The sequence below is a fragment of the Mesocricetus auratus genome, unplaced genomic scaffold (genome assembly GCF_017639785.1).
Source record: "Mesocricetus auratus isolate SY011 unplaced genomic scaffold, BCM_Maur_2.0 Super-Scaffold_100033, whole genome shotgun sequence".
Classification (NCBI taxonomy): Eukaryota; Metazoa; Chordata; class Mammalia; order Rodentia; family Cricetidae; genus Mesocricetus; species Mesocricetus auratus.
In genome coordinates, this window is record NW_024429213.1 from 2214628 (window position 1) to 2242576 (window position 27949).

The 27949-nt window shown below is 38.2% G+C and overlaps 1 protein-coding gene across 8 annotated transcripts in view; it reads right to left on the reverse strand.

The window, feature by feature from the left end:
* Jade3 (jade family PHD finger 3) overlaps nucleotides 1–27949 on the reverse strand; it is a 137116-nt gene that overhangs the window by 76479 nt on the left and 32688 nt on the right. For all 8 annotated transcript variants that reach the window (XM_021222769.2, XM_021222768.2, XM_040733713.1 and 5 more), the window contains one exon: nucleotides 10459–10507. The gene's annotated coding sequence lies outside the window, so the exon portion shown is untranslated. The remainder of the gene's footprint in view (nucleotides 1–10458; nucleotides 10508–27949) is intronic.

Consider the following 27949-nt stretch of genomic DNA (forward strand, 5'->3'; position numbering starts at 1 on the left):
GGATGTCCATAGTCTGTCATTTCATCCAGGGCAGGGCCTAGACCCTCCCCCAAGAGTTCAGGGTGAGAGTGCATCTCACATTGTTGGATGGGAGTCCAAAGTCCATTTGTGTACCCGGGATAAATACTGATCTACTGCCCAAGGCTCAATAGATTACCTAGGCCTCCTCACTGACACCCACATTCAGGGGGTCTTGATCAGTCCCATGCTGGATTCCCAGCCATCAGTCTGGGATTCAAGAGCTAACCCTTGTCAGGTCAGCTGTTTCTGGGGGTTAAACCAGCCCAGTCTTAACCCCTTTGCTCATCAGTCCTCCCTCTGTGACTGGATTCCTTGAGTTCAGTTCAGTGTTTAGCTGTGGGAGTCTGCCTCTGCTTCCATCAGCCATTGAATGAAGCTTCCGTTCTGTTTCCCAGACTCTCTGGTCATGGGATTGTAGGCTGGCACTCCCCAGATGTATGTCTAAAATCCATATCATTTTGTTTTTGGTTTTTTTATTTTTAAATTTAAATTAGAAACAAGGTTGTTTCACATGTCAATTCCAGGTCCCTCTCCGTTTTCCTCCCCTCCTCCCGTGCCCTCTCACCAACCCCCCAATATCCCCTCATTTCCCCAGGGAGGGTGAGGCCCTCCATGGGGGTGTCCATAGTCTATCATTTCATCCAGGGCAGGGCCTAGACCCTTCCCCAAGAGTTCAGGGTGAGAGTGCATCTAAAATTGTTGGAAGGGAATCCAATAAAATCCATATCTTAACACTGCTGAGACACCTCATTTTCCCCCTTGACTGATACTTTGATTTTTTGTCAGTGCTGAGAGTGTCACTTCACACAGATATAGTAGAAAACGGCAGAAGTATGTTTAGAACCATTTCAGAAATTGTTGAAAATTCTATCCTCATAACAAGTCAAAATTGATTTAGTATTTTATGTGAAATTTAAGCCAAATTAAATCAAATAGCAAAAGTTTTTAAAGTCAAGGGTCTCATTATATAACCTAGCTGCTCTAGAAGTTTCTATGTTGAATAAGTCTGATCTAGAACTCACATAGATCCACCTGGAGTACTGGTATTAAAGGAGTGTGCTACCACATCTGGCTTCAAGTAGCCATTAAAAAAAAGATTTACCTATTATTTTTATGTGTCTGTGTCTACATTAGTTTATGTGCATCACATGCATGCAAGAGACAGTAGATGCCAGAAAAGGGTGTCATTATCTTGGAACAGGAGTTATAAGCATTTATGAACTGCCATATGGGTGCTGTGAACTGAGCTCAGGTCCTCTGCAAAAGTGCTCTTATTGCTGAGACAGTTCTCCAGTCCTATCTAACAGCAATTTCACCTATTTCACAATACTATCCAAATATATACTAATTTGATACCTGTATCCCAAAGAATGTAGTAGAAATAGAATGAAAAGTCTTTGCTTACTATACCATTTCTATAAGAACAGAAAACTCTGTTTAATAGCAGTACTGCATTGTATAACATCTGAAGCAAGCTTCACGCAGAGTTAACTGGCATTGCATGGTATGAGAGCAGAAGCAATGCAAAGCGCACATGTCATTTATTCAGAACCAAGGCAGCTGTGAAATTACGTGTTGTAACACACAGGAGTGTACTGCCAGAAAAATCTGATTCATTATGCACTTGATTTTGAATCAAATTTTGTTATTGCATGTTCAGAATTTTTTTTTTTTTGGTTTTACGAGACAGGGTTTCTCTGTATTGTTTTGGAGGCTGTCAGTCCAGCCTGGCCTCGAATTCACAGAGATCTGCCTGCCTCTGCCTCCCGAGTGCTGGGATTAAAGGCATGCGCCACCACTGCCCGGCCAGAATTTTTTTTATTATTTCCAAACTTTTCATGATTCCCACATTCAGTCATGAGATTCCCCTCAAATGGGATCATGACCTACAGTTTAAGAAACTATGATCTAGCATATATATGGGCAGAACTAAAAATTAGTAACAATAAACCACCAACACCCTCTCTAAACAGTCCAATCAATAAATGGGCAAATAAACATATACTTCTCAAAAGTAGTACAAATGACCAAAAAAAATGTGAAAAAATTCTTAACATTCATAGCCATCGGGAAAATGCAAATCAATACTATATTGAAACTTGGAAGTAGTGGTATACATCTGTAATCTCAGTATTTGGGAGGTGGAGGCAGAAAAAAAGAGGAATTCAAGGCTAGCCTCAGTTACAAAGCAAATTTGGAGAATAGTCTGTCTCAGGAAACCATACAACATATCCACCCAGCCACCAACCAACACCATTGAGATTTTATCTCACTCCAGTCAGAATAGTTATCAAGAAACAACAAATGCTGGAGAAAATATGGGGAGTTTAGGTAGATAAAACCTTTTCCTATACACTGTTGTAAATTAGTGTAGCAATTTGGGAAATCAATATGGAGGTTTCCTCAAAAACTAAAACGGAACTACCATATGACCCAGTATACCACCCCTAGGAATAATATATACACAAAGGAATCTAAATCAGCACACCACACAGATACCTACATGTTTATTGTGGCACTATTCATAATAGTAAAAATGTAGAATCAGTCTATATACCCACTAACAGATAAATGAATAAAGAAAATGTGGTGTATGTATACCAAACAGAGTTTTATTCATCTATAAAGAATGAAATTACATCATCTTCAGGATAACTGCAGATCATATTAAATGAAATAAGCCAGATCAGAAAGACAAATAGTGTTGTGTTTTCTCTCATATGTAGAATGTATAGTGTGTGTGTGTGTACACACATACACATACATATAAACATCTGTGTGTAACATGAAAGTAAAGAGGATCTATTTTGGAAGAGGAAGAATAACAGAAAAGAGAATGGAGGACAGAAGAGGGCAGTGTGGGTGAATATGGTCAAAACGTGATATACTCAAATGAAAATGTCATTGAACTCATGACTTTATCCAATTAATATGTGCTAATAATTTTTTAAAAGAGAAGTATAGGAGAAAATATCAGACATATAGGACTAAGCACAGGATCCAAAGATTCAGAATTCTTGGAATTTCAAAGCATGATTTACCAAAGGGGGAGAAAAATAAAAATTGTTTTTAACAAAATGAAAAGCTTTTACTCTGAACAGCCTAGTGAAACCATGTCTCAAAAACAAAACAAACGAAAGAAATAAAAACCAGAAGTAAACCAAGCTACAGAATAAGGATAGTCAAAACACACATTGTATGTGTGTAACATTCACTTACTACAAAATATGTATCTGTATTAATTTGAAAAATGAAATAATTAATTCAAAATCTTAAAGATTTTACTTGTGCACTCTCCTAAAGCAAAGAAATGAGCAATAAAATAAAACCTGTAAGTTTGGAGGTAGCTGTAAGGCTAATCTCTTCTGTGGGCCTAGTAAGAAGGTAAACTGGTAGGCACTAAGGATGTATTTTTTTTCTACAAATGACAAATGTTCATCACATCTGGTATTCCATTACTTTGGGTACAGGGAGCTGTGTAACACAAATTCTAGTTGGTCTTAATAAAAAAAAACAAAACAAAACTCAGAGTGAGATATTGGGGTTAATGCTGAAGATCAGAGAAACAAATCAGCCAGCCACTAGAGAGGTCTCACCTCTAACAATGCTCAGACCAAAAGGTCGATCCTGTTCTCAGATTGCATCTCTAGACTGTGCTACTGCTCAGACTGCACTCAGTATTCCTGTTTCCTCCTGTCTTATATTCTTCTCTAGTGCTGAGATTAAAAACATGGTATCTAAAGTGCTGAGATCACCTTTGTGAGCTCTGTTTCTCTTTTAGACTGGATCAATTTCATGGAGCTCAGGGTGGGTGGCCCTGAATTAACAAAGATCTGCCTGCCTCTGTCTCCTGAGTGCTGGGATTAAAGGTGTGTACCTCTGCGTGGCCTCTAATGTCTAACTAGTGTGGCTAGCTTTGCACTTTGATCTTCAGGCAAGTTTTATTTGTTAGATCATAAACAAAATATCACCACAAAGCTATTTTTCCAGTAGTTGCTCTTTTTCAGCTTTCCTGCCTAGATTTTAGCCATTTTCAAAAGGTTAACGGATAAAATTCAAGATGTAGTAACTTTTGAGACTGATTAAAGCCCTAATCAGTTTGTTATAGAAAATAAATGATTAGGAAGTTGAAATCACTGACTAAAATGTGGTTTTCAAAGAATTAGTTGAGCTTATTTTAGTGTTGTGTACACCTAAGAGGCTAGATTTGTATACAGAGAAACAGATAATACCTGAGTCATTTGAGGCCAAACAGAAATGTTATTCTGAGTTTTTTGTTTTGTTTTTGAGAGTTTTACTTTATATCCCAGGCTGTTCTGGAGTTCACTATATACTCCAGGTTTGTCTTGAATTCATAGCAATTCTCCTGTATTGGTTGTATGTGCTTATATTACAGGTATGAGCCACCATGTATGGCACCCAAAATGGTTTTAAACACTTATGTAAGCAATCTCTAAAAGATCCAAGATACAGACTAGAGAGCATGGATGGACTCTATCTCTTAATTAAAACAACAAAGAAAACAAAAACAAAGAAAAACAAAAGTATATGTAAACTAAAAAAGAAATTCAGACTGGAATAGACAAAGAAAAGGAAACAGGATACTTCTCTATATGCTGTCTTTTGAGTGCTATTTTAGTTATTTCAGACCAGTATTTTATAAAACATATGGACAGATATAAAACTCTCAAAATTCTGAAAAAGAAACTCATTGTTGAGATACAATTTGTAGAAAGTTAAAACCTTGTCAAAAATTCTTGTGAACCTAGAGCATGGCATATATTTCATGGTGAAAATTTTCTGGACCTCAAGTTTCAATGTTTTCTTATTTAAGATTTTAAAGTTTAATTTCATCCATCAAGATCAAAGGCAAATAAATTAATTTGTCCCAGTGGTATAAAAGAGCTCTGCAGAGCTGCCAGGAAAAAGAAACTCCATTCATTTGCAATGTGTGATGGTTAATACTATCAAATTGACAGACTCTAGAAACAGTTAGGAGACAAACCTCAGGGCATGTTTGTGAAGGAGTTTCTAGATTGGGTTAGTTGAAGTGAGAAGATCTACCATAAATGTGGGCAGTGCCATTCATGGACTAGAGTCCTGAACTGAATAAAAAGGAGAAAGTAGGCTGAACAGTAGCATTCTTCTCTTTCTGTTTCCTGGTTGCCAAGGCAATGCAACCACAAGTCAGCATCACGACTTCCAGGTCATGATGGCCTATGCCTGTGACCACAAACAAATGCTTCCTTAAAGATGCTTGTCAGGTATTTTTATTTCAATGAGAAAAATAACTAATATGTAGTTATTTTTCTCTAATTTTTTCATGCAATATATTTGATCATGTTTTATCCCTTCCCCAAATCTTCTCAGCTCCTTCACATCTCTCTAACCATCCAGCTTTATGTTCTTTCTCCTCCCAAAAAAAACCCCACAAAACAAAACCAGTAAAACAAAAATGCTAAAACAAAAGCAACACTGAAGAAATTACTGAGAACTGAATAAAAGCTGACTCACAAAAGCTTTCATTATCTTTCTAGACAGTTGACCAAAAGGTATCTTTTACTCAACTATTCCAATGGCTCACTACCTAAAAGACAGTCTATTTTAAATTTTCAATAACTCTAAATGAAGGAATTATTTCATATGAACAAAAAGCTTTCAAATTTTGCATCTATATTAATTTGGTGGCTTATCTTCATTGTCAGCTTTACTAAATTTAGAATGGGTTACAAGACATACTCCTAGTAAATTTATGAGAGTGGTTTATAAGAAGTTTAACTGAAGAGATAAAAACACCCAACATTAATGTGGGCAGCACTATCCTATGCACTGTGGACCCAGACTGAATAAAAAAGGGAAAAAAGGAGAGGGGTCCAGGAAATTTCAGGCCAACATTACATCTAGGCAATAATACAGTTACTGCTCATTGATCTTAGTATTATAATGTTAAGAGAGCATAGATATATGAAAAGTATGCAATTTAGTGAGAAACATGGACAAGTTTCTAGTCACAAACAAGGTGGGTCTAGAGAAACAAACCTTTAAAAAGAAATCTCACACTTTGTATCAGGACTATAGGAAAGGTATCCCAAAGTCTTAAGACTCCACCCACCAAAGGCTCCAAATTGTGGAAATGCAAATTCAATGGAAAGAGAGGTGAAGTTTGCAAATGTCACTTACGTGGGTTCCTGGTTCAAAAACAACTTCCTATGAAGTGTTTTCCCAGTTTCAGCAGCCAAGAATTTGTATAGAGTCCATTACAACTATTGTAGACGGGGGCCAGGCTACATCATGATCTGGCAGCAGAACTTGACAGCCTCAAGCACAAGATGCTGATTTTTGCAGTCATACAATATGCACGAGTGACGTGGCCATGGAGGTTTGCAAAGCTGCTGAGGCTAGGCAGCATGTTGAAGGGTCAGATTCCAATAAAGGAGACCTTAAGAAGTTACTGTAGAAACTGACACTGAGGCCCAAATTGCAATGCAATGCAGACTGTGGGATGCTAGAGATGCAAAGACCATGGAACATGCACTGAGGATAGCTGTAGACAAAAAGTGGAGCTATCCAAATAGGTAAGTTACATGTACTACAGGCAGAAGAACTGGAGGGCAGGGCTTCCCAAGCCCATTGGAGCCCACATGATCACAAGTTCCAGATGATGGACATGGAGCTATAGGGTTTGGTGTTGTCCTGATGGGTTTCAGTCTTGATTTGGGCCAATCTTTCTTTGGTGTATCTCAAATCCAACCATTTGGAGTGGGAGTGGTTTTACACATATGCAAACTGTAAGACTGAAGGGGTCATAGAAGCTCACAATGAAAGTGAGTTGTTTTGCTTGTCTTGATTAAGATTCTGCACTTAAGACTTTTGAACAATGTTTTGTTAAAAATTTTAAGGGGAACTTTGAGGACTTTTAAAGATGCATTAAGTACATTTTGCCATATGAGATGAACCTGCAGCTTTGAGGGACAAAATGGAATATTAGCATTTAAAGTGACAGATCTGTATCAAGTTGACAAGAAGTGGAATTGTTATGGTTAATCTTTATGGTCAACTTGATTATTTAGAATCACTTAGAGCACATACCTCTGGGCACACCAGTGAGGGTATTTCCTGGGAAAAAAAACACCTTAAAATGAGTCACACCATCCCATAAGCTGGTGTTCCAGAATGAGCAAAAAAGGTAAGCAAGTACTAAGATTTATCTCTGTTTCCAGACTGCAATATGATCACTTTTTTATGCTCCTCCTGTTACAGCCAACAGCCACTACTACCACCATGTATTCTCCACTATGTTACAATCATGAATAAAGTAACTAATACAAGTATTTGTTTCTATTAAGAAACCTGTCTACCTTTATACCCAACTATTTTTGACCCTAACTAATTTTTCTCTAAGTAATATTCAATTGCTTTCTTTCCCTACACTTGAAAATGTTTGAAAAATATCTATAACCTGTCTCCTCCTTTTCAATTACAGTCAGTGCTTGCTTGGCTTCTGTGACAGACTTCTTAAACAGGTCACCTATGTGCATGTTCCCCAACCCTTGTCTTTGTGCTACATCCCTCTTGAAACAACTCCTTTGGCTTCTAAAAGCTTTGTTCTGGTTTCCTATATTATAATCTAACATACTTCCTCTGACTATTTTATACATGATGGAAGTTCTCTGAAGTGCCTTACATTCTTGAGGGTCCAGAAACAGCTCCTTCCCTCCCCCACTCCGGAGCTTTTTGTAGAGTTTGGGATTTGGGAGAAGGGAAGAACAGTGGAAAAAAGAAAGGTAAAGTAGAAAAGCATGCATGAAAATGTCATAATAAAATTTTCATCTATATATACATGCACTATATATGTGGAAATTTTAAAATAAAACCAGAAAAAAGTCCTTCCAACCAAATACATCAATATATAAAAGGAACAGCACTGATGTGACTATCTTCTCTATTGTTTCTCTTTTCCTGTAGCCTCAGTAATATCCTCCTTTAGGTACCAAATCTAGAGAAACGTCTTTATGTTTTTTCTTTACCTCATTCTGTAACATCTTATCAATCATTAAATCTTAGCATGTCAATTGCTAAAATAATATTCTAAATCAACATCCCTTTCCCATCTCAGAAACCATTTTCTAAGTTTAGGACAGTCCCTCCAACCTAGAATACTACAGCAGGTTCCTAACTGACTCAGAGCTTAATTGTCTTCAAATTTACCCCCCTCCCGACTGCTATAGAGACTTATCTAAAATATAAATTAGACCACATTGCTTTGTTCTAAAACTTTAATAGGTGCCTTTAGTTTCTAAGGCCTTCACTAATATCCTTGTCAAGGCCAACATGGCCCTCCACAATTAAGCTGCATCTATTTCTAGTTTAATCCTGTTCCATACTCTGCCCTAATTTTATGTCAAGCAATACTAAGCCTCTGTGTTCCCACTCTCAATGCTTTATATGCTCAAACTATCTTTTTCAAGCTTTTTCCATTAAAAACTACTTACTTACTAAAATCTCATAAGATACAGAAAAGTAGAGTGCCAGTGATAGGTTTTTCAAGAAAAAAACATTTGCTGCTAAGTCTGACAACCTGAGTTTGATCTCTGGGACCCATATAGAAGTAGAAGGAGAGAACTGAGTACCACAAGTTGTCCTCTGACCTCTACAAGTGCACCTTTGTGGTACATGTACACACACTCACACGTATACAGGCCCACGAATGAAGTTACTTTATTAACAGGAAAATGAATGCACCTAGAAATAATTATATTAAATGAATTTAAATCCATTTAAGTGAGGCAAATATCACATGGTACACACACACTCTCTAAATAAATACATGAATGAATAAACCAATGAACAAATACATCTTTTAAAAAAAGAATAAAAAGGGAAATTGTTGAGTTTTTTGGCATATACACTTGAACTACTGTTTGCTTTTATTGGTACAAGGGTCTAATCATTTTTAAGATTTATATTGTTTGTGTATATAAGTGTTTCGTTTACATGTATGCCTGTATATCACGTGCATGCCTGGTGCTTAAGGAGGCCAGAGGACATTGGATTCCCTGAAGCTGGAGTTACAGATAGTTTTGAACCATCATGAAGATGCTGGGAATGGAACCTGGGTACTCTGCAAGAGTTATCAAGTGCTCTTAACTGCTGAGCCACCTCCTTCTAGTCCCCCGACCTTTTGTTTTCTTAAAGATAGTGTCTGAATGTGTAGTTCTAAGTTAGCCTCAAAACCTGTGAATCTAATGCCTCTACCTCCCTAGTGCTGAGATTATATGTAATTAACAACATATTCAGCTTTTACATTTTTATTTTCCTGGTTCATTTCTTTCTTCTCAACTCTGGATTAGAGTTAAATGATTGAAAAATCAAGACAATTTTCTTATTGGCATATAGCCATATCCATTCATTTATGCAGCCTTCTGTATAGATTGTTGTATAAAAAACCACTATAAAATTTAGAGGTCACCACTTTCTCAACTCATAAATCTGGTGGGTCATGAAATCAGGAGACTAAGGATCGATTTTTCTGTGTGTAGAACTTCACAGTGCATAGGACCCCAGTTGAGAAGATTTAAACAGATAGAATAATCTAAAGCTTCTTTGCTCATCTGGCACATTTGACCAAGATAGCTGTAGTTAGGCTCAAACTGTCATTGGGAATTTGCATGAGGCCTTTTTGGCCTTGGTAGTATATCAGACAGATTTTCTCATTGCTATGAGCAAAACATGAGAGGAAATATTTATTTTGGTTCATGTTTTAAGTCATGACAAAGAAAGTTTGAAAGGGCAGAGAAATTCAATTCAGGGTATCCAAGAAAGGAGGATGGGGAGTAGGGGTCGGGATGGCAAGAGCAGGCCAGTAACAAGCCTAGAAGGAGACACAGACAGACAGACAGACAGACAGACAGACAGACAGGCAGGCAGGCAGGCAGGCAGGCAGGCACGCACACGCGCACACACACACACACACATACACACACACACGGGGGCGGGGCACGGACCAGGACTTGCTAACAGGCTTTCTCCTTTTCCCCCTACTATCATAATATTCAGCCTATGGGATTATACTAATTATATTCAGAGTAGGTCTTTCTACCTTATTCTTTCCAAGGCCCTTGTAAATCTGATCAAGTAAGTTATCAAAATTAACTGCTATGGGGGGGCCATGGGTCAAAACATTTTTGTGGTACCAGGGATTAAATGGAGGACCTCATGCACACTAGGCTAAGCGCTCTACCATTGCACTATACCTCCAGCTCTAGGTTAGACTTCTTATATGACAGCCCAAAACTGTTCCAATTAACAAGGCAGTAGCCGTAACACCTTTTATGACTTAGGCTCATAGGTAACATACTCTATTGTACTGAAGGGATCACTAACTCATTCAGATTTAAGTCAGAGGATACCAGCCCTATGTCTTGATGAGATACTTACCAATAATTTCCAGGTATGTTTACACCGCCAGTTAAGGTTTTCGCATCATCTGTAACAAGGACCAAGAATTATTATTCTGACCTTAAACAGAGGAACATGGGAGTTTTACAAATGACTGTAATCAAGGTCCTGACCATAAAAAATTTTAATACCTTCCTGTTTATTTTTGATGAATCCTTTACTTCTGAAAGTATAGACTATATACATTTTTAAATGTTACATGAAGGACTGGGAGATGTACCTTAGTGGTAGTATGCTTTGTATGTGCAAGCTCTGAGGTTCTATTTCATCAGAACTACAAAATTAAAAAAGGTATCTTTTTCTCCTCAAGGACCAAAAAACCCTTTAATTACTAATTTTACAGACAATTCTTGACTAGTCATACTACTTTGAAATGTTTGGACCAAAATTTCTCTGTGATGAACATACAATATAGTTCAGTTTTTTATAGTAGTATCACCAAATAGTTTAGTTTTTATAGTAGTATCACCAAAGGGTGATGGAACTACTAAATATGGAACAAATTCAGAAATTTCAGCTTGACAACAAGTGTACAACTATATTACAACCTAAGTATTACTGTTAAACAATGACCAATAAAAGTATCTAGGGAAAAAAACAAGATTAGAAAATATTAGGGATTATTTTATACACAGGACAGGTGAAAGGATGAGAATTTAACTGAAAATACCCATATCCTATTTTCTAGATACACATCCTGGAAAATCTCTCACAACTATATAAAATGATCAAAATAGAACTGTTTTTAAAAGCAAATTCAGTAACTGCTTAGGCTTCTGTGAACAGGAAAATGGCTAGACAGAATAAAATCCATTCAGACTCTGGGATACTTGAAGAAGTTAACAACAATGAAGTAGGTCTACATATTAATTACAATGAGTTAAGAAACCTAAAATCCAAGTGGTTATAATACAACCAAAGTCTCGTGTTACATGTTTCAAGTGAGTTGGAAATGTGGGATTTGAAAAAAGGACTCAGTGGTAAAGAGCACTAGTTGCTCTTGCAGTGAATCCAGGTTAAATTCCACAAACCAAATGGTGGTTCACAATCATGCATAACTCTAATTCCAGGGGATTTGATCTTTTGATCTTCACAACACCAAGCATGCATATGGTATGTGTGTGTGTGTGTGTGTGTGTATACATTTATATTCAGGCAAAACACTCACATTTAAAATGATCAGGCACCAGAGTGACCTCGAGTGATCTAAAGGTATAACATCAATTGGCAAGCTAAGCAATAGTGGAAGGACCACCTCGAATGCCCATTCCTGATAATGAACTTGATGTCTATAACTATCCGGGAGCCTTCATCCTGGGACTGATGGAAGCAGAGGCAAACACACAACTAAGCACTGAACTGAACCCAAGGAACCCAGTGACAGAGAGAGAGGAGTGATGAGCAAATTGGCAAGGAATGGGCTGGCAAAACCAGCAGAGACGGCTGATCTGAACAGGGGAGTGCTCTTGGACCCCAGACCGACAGTGGGGAGGCCAGAATGGGACTGATCTGGACCCCCCAAATGTGAGTGTCAGTGAGAAGGCCTGGGCAACCTATGGGGCTCTGAGCTGTGGATCAGTGTCTATCCCTGGTATACAATCTGTCTTCATGTGCCTATGGCACAAAGAGAGATGCTCTCTCAGCCTGGACTCTTAGGGGAGTGCCTTGACCCTACCAAGAGTGAAATGATAGACTCTAGACATCCCCTATGTGGAGGGATTTGGCAATAGGGTGGGAGGGAGGGTGGAAGGGGAGTGCGGGAGGAGGGGAGGGAGAGGGAACTGGGATTGACATGTGAAACAAGCTATTTAAAATCAAAATAAAAAATGATTAAAAAAAAAAAAAAAGAAAAAAAAATGAAATTAATAAATTCTAAATTAAATTTTAAAAGTTATCAGAGGCTCCACCTCCATCACTGGGAGAATGCAATGCGACAGAGCTCATACTGGCTCTTGAAATTCCTTTTGGAAATGCACCCATTAGTTTTACTGGCACTTTACTGACCAAAAAAAGTTGCATGGTCACATCTAACTTCAAAATGGACAAAACTCATGGTTATGTACGCCTAAATAGCACACAGGCCAAACTATATGCTTCCTTACTAGCACACTCATGCCACGTCCTCTGTGTATATAATAATCAGTACAATATGTACTATGGAAATATTAATAGACACATGAGAAGAGGGCTAAGCTACATGCTTTGCTATGTAGAAAATACTCATTCATTATACCACTATTTATGTAAATGAAAATGCCTATTTGAAACAAGTCTATACACACACACACACACACACACACACACACACACACACACACACACAAATGAAACTGAGAAGGGAATAAGAACACCAGAATTAATCAAAAGGAAAGTAACTATATGTTTCAATTTTAGTTAAGAAAATGACAAAATATTAATTACTGATAATTTTAGCTGCTGAAGAGAATGAATGTTCATCATACCACTCTTCTTTGAAATTTTTCATTTTTCACTACATTAAAATTCTTGAAAACAACTGTTGAAAGAACCAAGAATGCTTCAGTCTAAAAAGACCACAGGTGAGAGAAAGGGAATTGGGAAGCAGAAATGGATTTAAATAATTTGAACAAAGACGATTTTCTCTTTGACAACTAAGAGGAAGAACATTCCTTTGTAGCATAAAAATATGAGTGAGTTTTCTTTAGAACTAGTTATTTTGACTACTGTCAAAAGAAAAAAATTAAAGTTTCACTAATAGAAAAGAAGTACCACTGACCTGTAGTGTTGTGGAAAGGGCCAGTGAAGTACAACGCTAATTGGGTCATAACTCAGACAGTTCCATGCTGCTAACTTGCTCCCAGGCAAGAAGGCAACAGATTTCAACTGCTTTACATGAATGAGGCAATATGCTATGTCTGAGACTCTTCTTTGTGGAAGATATCATAGTTTTTTTATTTAAAGATTTACTTATTATGAATACAACAGCCTGCCTCCATGTCTGTCTGCACACCAGATCTCATTATAGATGCCTGTGAGCCATCATGTGGTTGCTGGGAATTGAACTCAGGACCTCTGGAAGAGCAGTCAGTGCTCTTAACCTCTGAGCCATCTCTCCAGCCCCAGATATCATAGTTTTTAATCCATCAAGTTTGATTTTTTTCTGTACATAGTTTATACATGCCCAGAAGACTATAAGCTGAACAGTCTTTGCATGTCTGGAACGCAGTGACTATTAATAGACTAGGAAGTTCACTGTGGTTTTTAAAGCATGTATGTTCCACCAGTAAATTGGCATTTTTATGGTTCTTTTTGTATATAACCAATTACATTCAAACACGTTTAATCCCAACACTTGGGAGGCAGGCAGATATTTTATATTTTTTAGTTTGAGGCCAGCTTGGTCTACAGAGTGAGTTCCAGGACAGCCAGGGCTACACAGAGAAACCCTGTCTCAAAAAACAAATACATGTTTTAGCAAATTTAGCAAATTTTGTTTACCCAGTTACACAAAACACTCTGAAACCACATACTTCAGAGATATAATTACTCTGAAGTGGAGCAATCAACCCAAAAACATACAGCATGTGTTCTGGTTCAAGTTTTGTTTTGTTTTAAAAGGGAACTTCTAACACTCAGAGAAAATGGAGGGAAATCCCCTGGGTTTTTATCTCCTTTTCTTCCCCTCTCATGCCTGGAAGAGTCCATGGTGAGGACTATGGCAACAATAACAGTGATTAACTTAGGGAGACTATAGGAGCTAAAACTCCAAAGGAGAGGAAATTTTCGTTCTATGTGGTGGAAACATCAATGGCTCCAAATAGTCAAATGATACTTCTTTTAGCTTTGAGGTGAGTTTTTAGTTTGTAGCCTCAGCTGACCTGCGCCTACTGAAAGGTAGTTCCTACCCTAATGCGCTGCATTCACAGGACAGATCTGCATCGTACTTCAGACACTGACTGATGAACTAATACTGGAACTGCTACCTACAGAAAGCAAACTACAACTTGTAGTTTGATTCTAACTAGGTTGACCAATGCTAAAACAAATGTATCAATAACTTTCTTTGGTAGTTTGAATGTAATTGGTCCCCATAAGTTCATAGGCAGTGGCACTATTAGGAGATATGGCTTTGTTGCAGTGGGTGTGACCTTGTTGCAGGAAGTATATCACTGTGGAGGTGGGTTTTGAGGTCTCAAACCAGTGTTTCAGACCACTTCCTGTTACCCGTGGGTCAAGGTGTAGGACTCTCAGCTCCTTCTCCAGCACCAAGTCTGTCTACACACCACCATGTCACACCACGATAATTTGACTAAACCTCTCAAACTGTAAGCCAGCCCAATTAAATGTTTTTTTTTTTGGCTTGTATAAGAGTTGCCATGTTCTGTTGATACTTATAGGAGAACTGCCCTTTCCTAAACAGAAATGGAGGAGTGGACTGAGGAGTGAGAACAGAGAGGGGTGGAGGGTAGGGACTGGGAGAAGAGAAGGAAGGGGAAAATGCAGCTGGGATGTAAGATAAATAATTTTTTTAAAAGTGTTGCGACTAGCCTTTAATCCCAGCACTCGGGAGGCAGAGGCAGGCGGATCTCTGTGAGTTCGAGGCCAGGCTGGACCGACAGCCTCCAAAACAATACAGAGAAACCCTGTCTCGCAAAACCAAAAAAAAAAAAGTGTTGTGACCAGGAAGGAGGTAATGGTGCACACCTTGAATCCCAACACTTGGGAGGCAGAGGCAGGCAGATATTTTATATTTTTTAGTTTGAGGCCAGCTTGGTCTACAGAGTGAGTTCCAGGACAGCCAGAGCTACACAGAGAAACCCTGTCTCAAAAAACTTAAAAAAAATAAGAGTTGCTATGTTGATGGTGTCTCTTCAGCAGTTGAAACCCTAAAACACCTTCATTGCAGCGAGACAAGGTCCAAATTCATATAACACATTATGAAAAATTTCCAAGGAAAAATCTAAAATTACTTACTATATACAAAAAGAACCATAAAAATGCCAATTTCCACGCAGGAAAAGACAACAAATGCTAACAAGGCAAACACTGAAATTACTTTTTCCCTAGGACAAAAGTTTTAACTGGAAAGAAAGAGGTAGGAAAAAGGGGAAAACACTAATTATGAGATTCATGTGGTTCGAATGTTGAAATGATCTAATAACCTTAAATCACCTATTATAAAAAATCTGAAAATAAGCAACATCAAATATGAATGCATTCTAACAAATGCCTAAATAAGCTGAGTATAGTAGGACAGGTCTGTACTCCCAATAATTGGAAGGTGGGGGCTGGTGAATTGAAGCTCAAATCCAGTCTGGATTATATGAGATCATGTATCAAACAAAATGAAAGCTAAAATAAGTATCAGTAAAAAAATCTATAAACAAATGGAAACTTCAGGAAAAAAATGAAATACTCAAAACAAAAATTAACTGCATCACAGAATGGAAGACAAAGTGAACTTAAAGAAATCTTTCTATCTAAATGATAGAAAAAAATAGAGTAAAGAACAAACATCAGGAATATGTGGGATAATAAAGGATCTGACATTTGTGTTCAGATACAATACAAAGAAACAAAATGTAATACCGAGAAAATTTAGTTAAAAGGTGCTGAAAAGCAGAGAGAATACAAAACAGAATAAGCACAAATAAATTCAAGCTGACACACATCTAATCAGACTACAAAAACTAAAGACCAAGAACTGAAGAAACAAGACAATTCAACCTCAATAGCTACAGACCCCACTCCTAATAACAGAACTGGAAAGAAAATCACTAAGAACACAGAAAACTTAAACAATACTATATATGCTTACCTGCATGCACGCATGTACACACGCACACACATGACCCAACTAGCATCTATCAAAATTCTCCTTTTAAGGACAAGGAAAATAAATATACTTCTTAAGTATACAAGCTACATTTACTAGAAATTGATGACAATAAAATGGTTCAAAGCTCAGGAAAATAGCTTCGCACTTTATTTCTTTCCTTCTTTTTTTTGAGTCAGGATTTCATGTAACCAAGGCTAACCTCAAGCTTGCTATGTAGCCAAAGCTGCCCTTGGGCCTCCACCTCCCATGAGCTAGGATTATAAATGTGCTTTGCCACACCCACCAGCAGTTTCTTTTAAAAGCTAAATATACATTTACTACATAGACCAGCAATTCTATTCCTATGAATTTGCCCAAGAGAAATGAATAGTCATGTCCATACAAAGAAATCTACTTGAATGTTCATGACATCATTATTCATGAGAACAAAAAACTATCAACATTCCAAATATTCATCCACTGGGAAATACAAAACTACAGTATATTATACCTATTTAACAGAAAATGATTTGCTATTTTTATTATAAACTATTAATTCATGGTAACAATCATTGATAAACTTCAAATTAGTATGCTATATAAAAGAGCTACACATAAAAGCTACTTACTATTTTATGAAATTTCCACAAATCTACAGAAGCAGACAATGAGTGGCAGGAACTATGGCAAAGACAGTGAGTTGACAATAGTAGGCAAAATAATTTTATTAAGTGATGGAAATAGTGTCAAACTAGATTTTAGACTGTACAACTTAGTAAATTTGTTTTAAAAAGTATTAAACTATATATTTAAATGTAAATTTTGTGGTATGCAAATTATACTTTAAAAAGTTGATATTCCCATTAGATTAAGTGACATCATGATTGTTTCAGTTTGTGTAAATACATACTATGATTATTCTCACAACAAAATGGTCTAACAACTCATTTCTTAGAACATCTCCCAGTTTTTAGACAATATATGACTATACTGTTTACATATATACACATATAAACACTAGAGAGTTTAATCTAGAAATTAAGCACAGAAAAATATTAATAACAGCAATAAACATAACAATACAGTATAATAGGGAGGGCTGGGGTGTGGTGGCACATGCTTTTAATCCAAGCACTCAGGACAGAGGCAGGCAGATCTCTGAGGTCTAGGCTACCCTGGTCTACAGAGAGTTCCATGACAGTCATGGCTACAGAGAAATCCTGTCTCAAAACAAACGAACAAAAAAAAACAAGAAACAAAAATGGTCAATATAGCATAATGAAAGTTTTGTGAATGTAGTCTTCCTAAATAACTTTTGTATGTCTTCACAAATTCAACATGAGGTTTTAGTCTCATAAATTCAAGAACTTTCAACCTTCTACTTAAATAAAGAACTTTAAAGCATCCTTTTGGCATTTTTAAATTGCCAACATCCCTACTCTTAAATTTTTGAGCCACTGAGTAAAATGAGGGCTACTTGAATATAAGCATAGCAATACCTTGATAATTCCTCTGATAACAGAGTAATTGTTATCTGATAACACAGTGAATCTGGGTGGCTAGTATATATAATGTGGATAAGCTCTATATAATATGGATAAGCTGTACAAAGTGCTGATTCACATTCTGGGCAGCACAATGCTCACATAGTTCAGATTTCAACTTAAAACTTATGAATAGTTTATTTCTGAAATTTTATATTTAGTATTTTTCAGATTGTGGCTATAGTGGTTAATTGATACTGTAAAGAAAGAATATGAAGATAAGGGGAAACTAGCACATATTGAGTAAAATAAGTTTAAATCAATCCAGATACAAGAATATATACGGTATAATTTCATTTATACAAGTGCAGTGGCAGGAAACACTATAATCTATGGTGAAAATAAGTCAGAAAAGTGATTGACTCTGGTTGGAAGAAACTGACTGGAAAGAGATGGTAGTACTTTGTAGGAGAGTGGTTATCAACTTCTTAATGGTGCAACCCTTTAATACAGTTCTTCATGTTGCAGTGACCCCAACCATAAATATATTCTGTTGCTACTTCATAATTATAATTTTGCTAATGTTATGAATCATGATGTAAATACATGATATGCGACCCACAGATTGAGAACTATTGTTCTAGGGTGACATAAATGTTCTATATCTCAGGGTGTGGGTGTATGGATACATACATTTGTCAATGCTCAAACTTGCATTTTACTGTATGTGAATTGCATTAATTAAAATAAATTAAGAAGCACTAATTGGGACTTGAGACATCTCAGCAGTTAAGATCTTACTAATATTGCAAAGGAACCAGGTTTGATTAGCAGCACCGACACAATGGCTTACAACCATCTGTAACTTCAATAGGAAACCCTCTTCCTGCCTCTGCAGGCACCAGGTGCACACATAGCATGCAGGTAAGCGCTTGTATATATTACTCGGGGAGCTATTAACTCAAGACAATCATTAGTTAGTTCAAGGCAACCCTAGGTAACACAGCAAGACTTCATCTTATAGAAAAGAAGAAAAAGAAGGCTTCAAGAAGATAACACTGTTACTTATCAGAATGGCTAAAATTCAAATCATCAATAAGTGTTGACAAAACATGTAGAAAAGTGTCACCTCTGGTACACTGTCATTAAGAATATAAATTATTGGCCGTCCACACAGGAAAGAGATCAGCCCCTCCAAGACGCCAACCCCAGCGAGTCCAGCTTCAGGTGAGATTGGGTCTCCAGCTGGGACCGCCCACCCATCACCCATCCCCCTCCATCTTCCGGGCTGCTCCTGGCATCCAGAAGACCCGCCCACACAGGAAAGAGATCAGCCCCTCCAAGACCCCAACCCCAGGGAGCCCAGCTTCAGGTGAGATTTTGTCTCCAGCGGGGACCGCCCGCCAATCACACATCCCCCTCCATCTTCGGGGCCGCTCCTGGCTTCCAGAAGAGCCGCCCACACAGGAAAGACATCAGCCCCTCCAAGACCCTAAACCCAGGGAGTCCAGCTTCAGGAAAGACATCAGCTCCTCCAAGACCCCAAACCCAGCGAGTCCAGCTTCAGCATCCCCAGCTTCAGCTGCAGTAAGGAAGGAGACCAGTGGAGACGGAAAGACCGCACCAGCACCCACTGGAAGAAGAGATGGGAAGAAGACAGAATAAGAGATCACTCAGCAACAGAAACACCAACATGACCCCACGAGAATCCAGGGATCCAACACCAGCAAGACCCGAAAAGCACTACATAGATGAAGAAGAGGAGGCAGACCTTAAAAATTATTTCATGAAGATGATGGAGACCCTCAAAGAAGAAACGAGGAAATCCCTTAAAGAAATAGAAGAAAAAACAAACAAAAAAATCCATGAAATGGGGGAAAAATTCAAGAAATAAACAAATCTCTCAAAGAATCTAAAGAGCACCAAGAAAAATCAACCAAGAAAATTAAGGAAACAGCTCAAACAGTTGAAGGATTGAAAGCTGAAATAGAAACGATAAAGAAAACACAGAATGAAGGGATGCTGGAAATAGAAAAGCTCGGTAAACGGTCTGGAACTACAGATGCAAGTATCACCAATAGAATACAAGAAGAGATAGAAGAGAGAATCTCAGGTGTTGAAGACTCATTAGAGGATATAGAGTCGTCAACCAAAGAAAATCTCAAAACCAACAAATCCTTAACACAAAATATCCAGGAAATATGGGACACCTTGAAGAAGCCAAACCTGAGAATAATAGGTATAGAAGAAGGTGAAGAACTTCAACTTAAAGGTACAGAAAACATATTCAACAAAATCATAGAAGAAAACTTCCCTAACCTAAAGAAAGATATGCCTATGAAAGTACAAGAATCTTACAGAACACCAAATAGGCTTGACCAGAAAAAGAAGTCACCTCGCCATATAATAATCAAAACATCAAACCTACAGAGTAAAGAGAAAATATTAAGAGCAGCTAAAGAAAAAGGCCAAGTAACATACAAAGGCAGACCTATCCGAATTACACCTGACTTCTCAATGGAAATGATGAAAGCCAGAAGATCCTGGTCAGATGTCCTACAAACGCTAAGGGAACAAGGATGCCAGCCCAGACTACTATATCCAGCAAAGCTCTCAATTACCATAGATGGAGAAAACAAAATATTCCATGACAAAGCCAGATTTAAACAATACGTATCCATGAATCCAGCTCTACAGAAAATGCTAGAAGGAAAACCTAGAGCCAAGGAAGATAACTACATTCACAAAGACACAGGCAATATATAATCATACTTTACAAAACACCAAAAGAAAAAGGGAGGAGAAACTACACAAAATAACTTCACTAACAATAAATCAAGCGCAAACAAGGATCACCAATCAATGATCATTAATATCCCTCAATGTCAACGGCCTCAACTTGCCTATAAAAAGACACAGACTAGCAGAATGGATACGAAGACAGAACCCTTCCTTCTGCTGCATACAAGAAACACATCTCAACACCAAAAACAGACGTTATCTCAGAGTAAAGGGCTGGGAAAAGATCTTCCAATCAAACGGCCCCAAGAATCAAGCGGGCGTAGCAATCCTAATATCTAACAAATTAGACTTCAAATTAAAATCAATCAAAAGAGATGAAGAAGGGCACTTCATATTCATCAAAGGAAAAATACATCAAGACGAAATCTCGATTTTAAACATCTACGCCCCAAATCCAAAGGCACCTACATTCGTGAAAGAAACATTACTAAAGCTCAAACTGCACATAAAATCTCACACACTAAGAGTAGGAGACTTCAACACTCCGCTCTCACCGCTAGACAGGACCTCCAGACAGAAACTTAACAAAGAAACAAAAGAATTAATAGAAGTTATGACCCAACTGGGTTTAACAGACATCTATAGAACACTCCACCCAAATACAAAGGGATATACCTTCTTCTCGGCACCACATGGAACCTTCTCTAAAATTGACCACATAATAGGAAACATAGCAAATCTCCACAGATACAAAAAAATTGGAATAACCCCCTGCATCTTATCAGACCACCATGCATTAACATTAGAATTCAACAATAACACAAATCGCAGAAACCCTACAAACTCATGGAGATTGAACAATGCACAATTGCACCATCCCTGGGTAAAGGAACAAATAAAAAAAGAAATTAAAGACTTCCTCGATTTCAATGAGAATGAAGACACAACATACACAAACTTATGGGACACTTTGAAAGCAGTGCTGAGAGGAAAGTTTATAGCACTAAGTGCCCACATGAAAAAACTGGAGAACAGTCATACTAGAGAATTAATAGCACAGCTGAATGTTCTAGAACAAAAAGAAGCAAACTCCCCCAGGAGGAGCAGACGCCAGGAAATAATCAAATTGAGGGCTGAAATCAATCAAGTAGAAACCAGGAAAACACTGAGAAGAATCAATAAAACAAAGAGTTGGTTCTTTGAGAAAATCAACAAAATAGACAAACCTCTGTCCAAACTAACCAAAAGACAGAGAGAGAACATGCTAATTAACAAAATCAGGGATGAAAAAGGGGACATAACAACGGACTCTGAGGAAATCAAGAGAATCATCAGGGCATACTTTGAAAATCTGTACTCCACAAAATTTGAAAATTTAAAGGAAATGGACAATTTCCTGGATAGATATCACTTGCCAAAACTAAATCAAGAACAGATAAATAATCTAAACAGACCTATAACCCCTAATGAAATAGAAGCAGTCATCAAAAGTCTCCCAAACAAAAAAAGCCCAGGCCCAGATGGCTTCAGTGCAGAATTCTACCAGAAATTCAAGGAAGAGCTCATTCCAATACTCGTCAAAGTATTCCACACAATAGAAGCAGGAGGCTCACTGCCAAACTCTTTCTACGAGGCTACAATTACCTTGATACCCAAGCCACACAAAGACACAACTAAGAAAGAGAACTATAGACCAATTTCCCTCATGAACATTGATGCAAAAATATTCAATAAAATACTTGCAAACCGGATTCAAGAACACATCAGAAAAATCATCCAACATGATCAAGTAGGCTTCATTCCAGGAATGCAGGGATGGTTCAACATTAGAAAATCTATCAATGTAATCCACCATATTAAAAATCTGCGAAAGAAAAACCACATGATCATCTCACTAGATGCTGAAAAAGCCTTTGACAAAATCCAGCACCCCTTCATGATAAAGGTCCTAGAGTGATCAGGGATAACAGGAACGTACCTGAATATAATAAAAGCAATATACAGTAAACCAACAGCTAACATCAAACTAAATGGAGAGAAACTCAAAGCAATTCCTCTAAAATCAGGAACAAGACAAGGCTGTCCACTCTCTCCATATCTCTTCAATATTGTACTTGAAGTTCTAGCTACAGCAATAAGACAACAAAAGGAGATAAAGGGGATACAAATAGGAAACGAAGAAGTCAAACTTTCACTATTTGCAGATGATATGATAGTTTACATAAGTGACCCAAAAAACTCCGCAAGGTTACTCCTAGAGCTGATAAACACCTTCAGCAATGTGGCAGGATACAAGGTAAACTCAAAAAAATCAGTGGCCCTATTATATACAGATGATGAAGTGACTGAGAAAGAAATCAGAGAAACATCACCTTTTACAATAGCCAAAAACAGTATCAAATATCTGGGGATAATGTTAACCAAGGAAGTGAAAGACCTGTGTATCAAGAACTTTGTGTCTTTGAAGAAAGAAATCAAAGAAGATACCAGAAAATGGAAAGATCTCCCATGCTCTTGGATTGGTAGGATCAACATAATAAAAATGGCAATCTTGCCAAAAGCAGTCTATAGATTCAATGCAATCCCTATCAAAATTCCATCACAATTCTTTAAGGACCTGGAAAGAACATTAATCAACTTTATATGGAAAAACAAAAGGCCCAGGATAGCCAAAACATCCCTATACAATAAAGGAACTTCAGGAGGCATCACCATACCTGACCTCAAGCTCTATTATAGAGCTATAGTCCTGAAAACAGCTTGGTATTGGCACAAAAATAGGCAGGTAGACCAATGGAACCGAATCGAAAGCCCTAATTTTAACCCACACACCTATGAACACCTGATTTTTGACAAAGAAGCTAAAACTGTACAATGGAAAAAAGAAAGCATCTTCAACAAATGGTGCTGGCATAACTGGGTACTGGTATGCAGAAGACTGCAGATAGATCCATGTTTATCGCCTTGTACAAAACTTAAGTCCAAATGGATCAAAGATCTCAACATACATCCAGCCACACTGAAACTTTTAGAAGAGAAAGTGGGAGATACTCTTCAATGAGTTGGTACAGGAGACCACTTCCTAAACATAACACCAGTGGCACAGGCACTGAGATCGACAATTAACAAATGGGACCTTCTGAAACTAAAAAGCTTCTGTAAGGCAAAGGACACAGTCAAAAAGACAAAAAGGCAGGCCACAGAATGGGAAAAGATATTCACTAACCCTACATCTGACAGAGGGCTAATCTCCAAAATTTACAAAGAACTCAAGAAACAAGTCTCCAAAACACCAAAGGATCCACTTGAAAGGTGGGGTACAGAGCTAAATAGAGAATTCTCAGTAGAGGAGGCTAAAATGGCCAAGAGACACTTAAGAAAGTGCTCAACATCCTTAGCCATCAGGGAAATGCAAATCAAAACAACTCTGAGATACCATCTTACTCCTGTCAGAATGGCTAGAATCAAAAACACCGAAGACAATTTATGCTGGAGAGGATGTGGAGAGAGAGGAACACTCCTCCACTGCTGGTGGGAATGCCGACTCATACAGCCTCTTTGGAAATCAGTATGGAGATTCCTCAGGAAAATGGGAATTAATCTACCACTAGACCCAGCAATTCCACTCTTAGGCATTTATCCAAATGAGGCAGGTTCATACAACAAGGGCATCTGCTCCACTATGTTCATAGCAGCATTGTTTGTAATAGCCAGAACCTGGAAGCAACCTAGATGCCCCTCAACTGAAGAGTGGATAGAGAAAATGTGGTACATTTACACAATGGAATATTACTCAGCAGAAAAAAACAATGGAATCTTGAAATTCGCAGGGAAATGGATAGCACTGGAAGAAACCATCCTGAGTGAGGTAACCCAGTCACAAAAAGACAAACATGGTATGTACTCACTCATATATGGATTTTAGATATGGATCAGGATAGTGCCAGTCTGCACTTCCACAGATAGAGAGTCTGGGAAACAGGAAAGAACCTAAAAGATATGCATATATGCATAGTACCCAAGAGAAGAGGATGGAGACAAGATCCTCTGAATGGATGGGGAACACGGCGAGGGGTGGGGGGGAGTGGGACCTGGGAAGAATAGAGGGGGTAAAGAGGAAGGGAGTTAGTCATGGGGGAACAGGAAGTTGAGGGGGTGGGGGTAGAATAGGGGGAAGAGGGAATCATAGGATCGAAGACAGATCAGGCACCAGAGTGACCTCGAGTGATCTAAAGGTATAACATCAATTGGCAAGCTAAGCAATAGTGGAGGGACCACCTCGAATGCCCATTCCTGATAATGAACTTGATGTCTATAACCATCCGGTAGCCTTCATCCTGTGACTGATGGAAGCAGAGGCAAACACACAACTAATCACTGAACTGAACCCAAGGAACCCAGTGACAGAGAGAGAGGAGTGATGAGCAAATTGGCAAAGAATGGGCTGGCAAAACCAGCAGAGACAGCTGATCTGAACAGGGGAGTGCTCTTGGACCCCAGACCGACAGTGGGGAGGCCAGCATGGGACTGATCTGGACCCCCCAAATGTGAGTGTCAGTGAGAAGGCCTGGGCAACCTATGGGGCCCTGAGCTGTGGATCAGTGTCTATCCCTGGTATACAAACTGTCTTCATGTGCCTATAGCACAAAGAGAGATGCTCTCTCAGCCTGGACTCTTAGGGGAATGCCTTGACCCTACTCAGAGTAAAATGACAGACTCTATATATCCCCTATGTGGAAGGATTTGGCAATAGGGTGGGAGGGAGGGGGGAAGGGGAGTGCGGGAAGAGGGGAGGGAAAGGGAACTGGGATTGACATGTAAAACAAGCTATTTAAAATTAAAATAAAAAATGATAAAAAAAGAATATAAATTATTATAAAGGCTTTGGAAAGCTGTGTGATGCTATCTACGAAAGTTTAACATGTGTATATCCTATGACCCAGCTACTCTACTCTTGGTTACATATTTGTCAGAGAAGTAGTACTCTGATGTTCTCCCCAAAACTTGCTTGTGCATATTCAGACACACACTACATGTAATATCACCAACTGAAAGAGCCTCCAAAAGTCTTCATAAACAGTAGAACGAACTTTTAACAGTGTGTATTGCCAGGCATGGTGCTACACCTTTAATTCCAGCACTTTAGAGGCAGAAGAAGGTGGATCTCTGTGAATTTGAGGTTTACAAAGTAAGTTCCAGGCCAGTCAGAGATAGAGTGAGATCTTATCCTAAAAAAGAGAAAAGAAATTTGATATAACTGTTTTCTCAATCTATGAAAACTGAAAAAGAGATTAATCTGTAGCAGTAAAACTGAAGACAGTGATACCTAGTAAACCTGGGGTAGGAAGAAGTAGACAAACTTAGTATTCTTTTTCTTGTCCTGGGTACTGGTTATGTTCACTTTATGTTCATATGATTTATGAATAAAGCTGTGTGCTTGCTCTATAGGCACATTATATTCCTACTAGTATTTTGGATTTTGTTTCGTGTGTGTGTGTGTGTGAGAGAGAGATAGAGAGAGAGAGGTGGGGGGAGGGAGGGAGGGAGAGAGAGAGAGAGAGGGAGAGACAGAGAGAGACGGCGAGAGAGAGAGAGAGAGAGAGAGAGAGAGAGAGAGAGAGAGAGAGAGAGAGAGAGAGAGAGAGAGAGAGAGAGAGAGAGAGAGAGAGAGAGAGAGGCTTTCCCTATTTGGTCCCTATCAAGCTGATTACTTTGTCCTGTAGCAATGTATTTCCTTATCTCTAGGTGTTATCTTGCATATTCTTCTCTGCCAGTGATTAGGAATGCTTAAAAGTCAAAGCTGGAAAGGGTAAAGTTAACCCACTAAATGACTTCAGAGAGAATACAGGCAATCTTTACAAAGGAACTTCATGAGTTAGCATCAAAGAAACTGGCCTCTGTCTAGAGAATACTACAATTTAAATAGAATGGTTAGATCATTTACCCCCATAATATCATGACAAAGCTGCAAGTCAGGAATGGATTCCTTTATATGTTCTTTCCTGTACAGGGAATCTATCCATAATCACTTTTCACATATGCACTTGCTAGAACTAAGAAACATTACATAGGGAACAACAAAAAAAAGGCTATCTAGGAATTAACTCTCAATGTAAAATCTGGATTTAGACAGTATATTGGTTTTCTCTCTGTTGCTGTGAGGAAAAAAAAACACTGACCAAACTAACTCTGGGAAGGAAAGGGTTTTACTTAGCTTATACTTCTATATCATAGTCCATCATTGAAGTCAGGGCTAGAATTCAAAGAAGGAGAACTGAAACAGAGACCATGAAGTAACTTTGCTTTTCAGCTTACTCAACCTGCTTTCGTGTAAAACTTAGCACTACCTGTTCAGGAGTGACACACACAGTGAGCTGAACACTCTTACATCAATCTTAAATTAAGAAATGCCCCCACAGACATGACAAAGGTCAATCTGATAGAGACAAAAACTAACCAGCTTAGCTTACTTTTAATTTCACAAAATTGTATTCATACCAATACTGATTCTATAAATAAAGGGACACATAATTTCAAGGTCTGCAATCTCAAGTACATTGTTCAAAAGGAGGGGTTAACAGAAGGAAACAAATTACCAATATCCAGTATAACAGGTTTATAACAGAAAACAAGGCTCTAAATTTCCTTGGCAGCAATGAAAGGGTAGCATGTTAGTCACCCTCCTACTAGTTCTGACAAAATACCTCAGCAAAATAACTTAGAAAGATTATTTCAGACCATTCCATCAATCATAGTGAGGAAGGTGTGCTGGAGCAGAATAACTCTCACTATGGCACAATCTCAAGCGCGCGCACACACACACACACACACACACACACACACACACACACACACACACGAAGTAGCTGGCAAGGTAGCTCAGTGGATAAAAGCACTTGCTACATACTCAAGTTTGATACCTGGAACATCTGTAAAAAAGCCTGATGATGGTTCACATTGGTAATCCCGGCCCAACCCCCCTATGGGGAGATGGGAGACTAAGACAAGAAGCTCCAACATGAAGAGCAGTGGCAGAAATAACATGAAGAGACTGCCTCAAAACCAAGGTGGAAGCAGAGAACTAACTCCTGAAAAGTTGTTTACTGGTCTTCTTACACATGTGCCATGACACAAGCACAAATGTACTTTAAAGTCAAAGAGAATAAAATACACAAATATCTTTAAAAATCAAAGAGAATAAAAAGAAATGTGACAAAAATCAAGTGTAAGTTTGGTAATCATTTGAAGCCTATGAGTTTGCCCACTCCCCTACCATCTACCTAAGCATACAGTATATACAAAATTTGCACAAACAGAAATATGACACTAATTTATGAAGAATTGTAAGACACCCATAACTTATAAACCTAACCAGGAAAACTTTGATGGAGGCCGAAGCGAGCAGGAGCCAGAGGAAGTAAAAACCATGAGATTTGAGTATAAATAG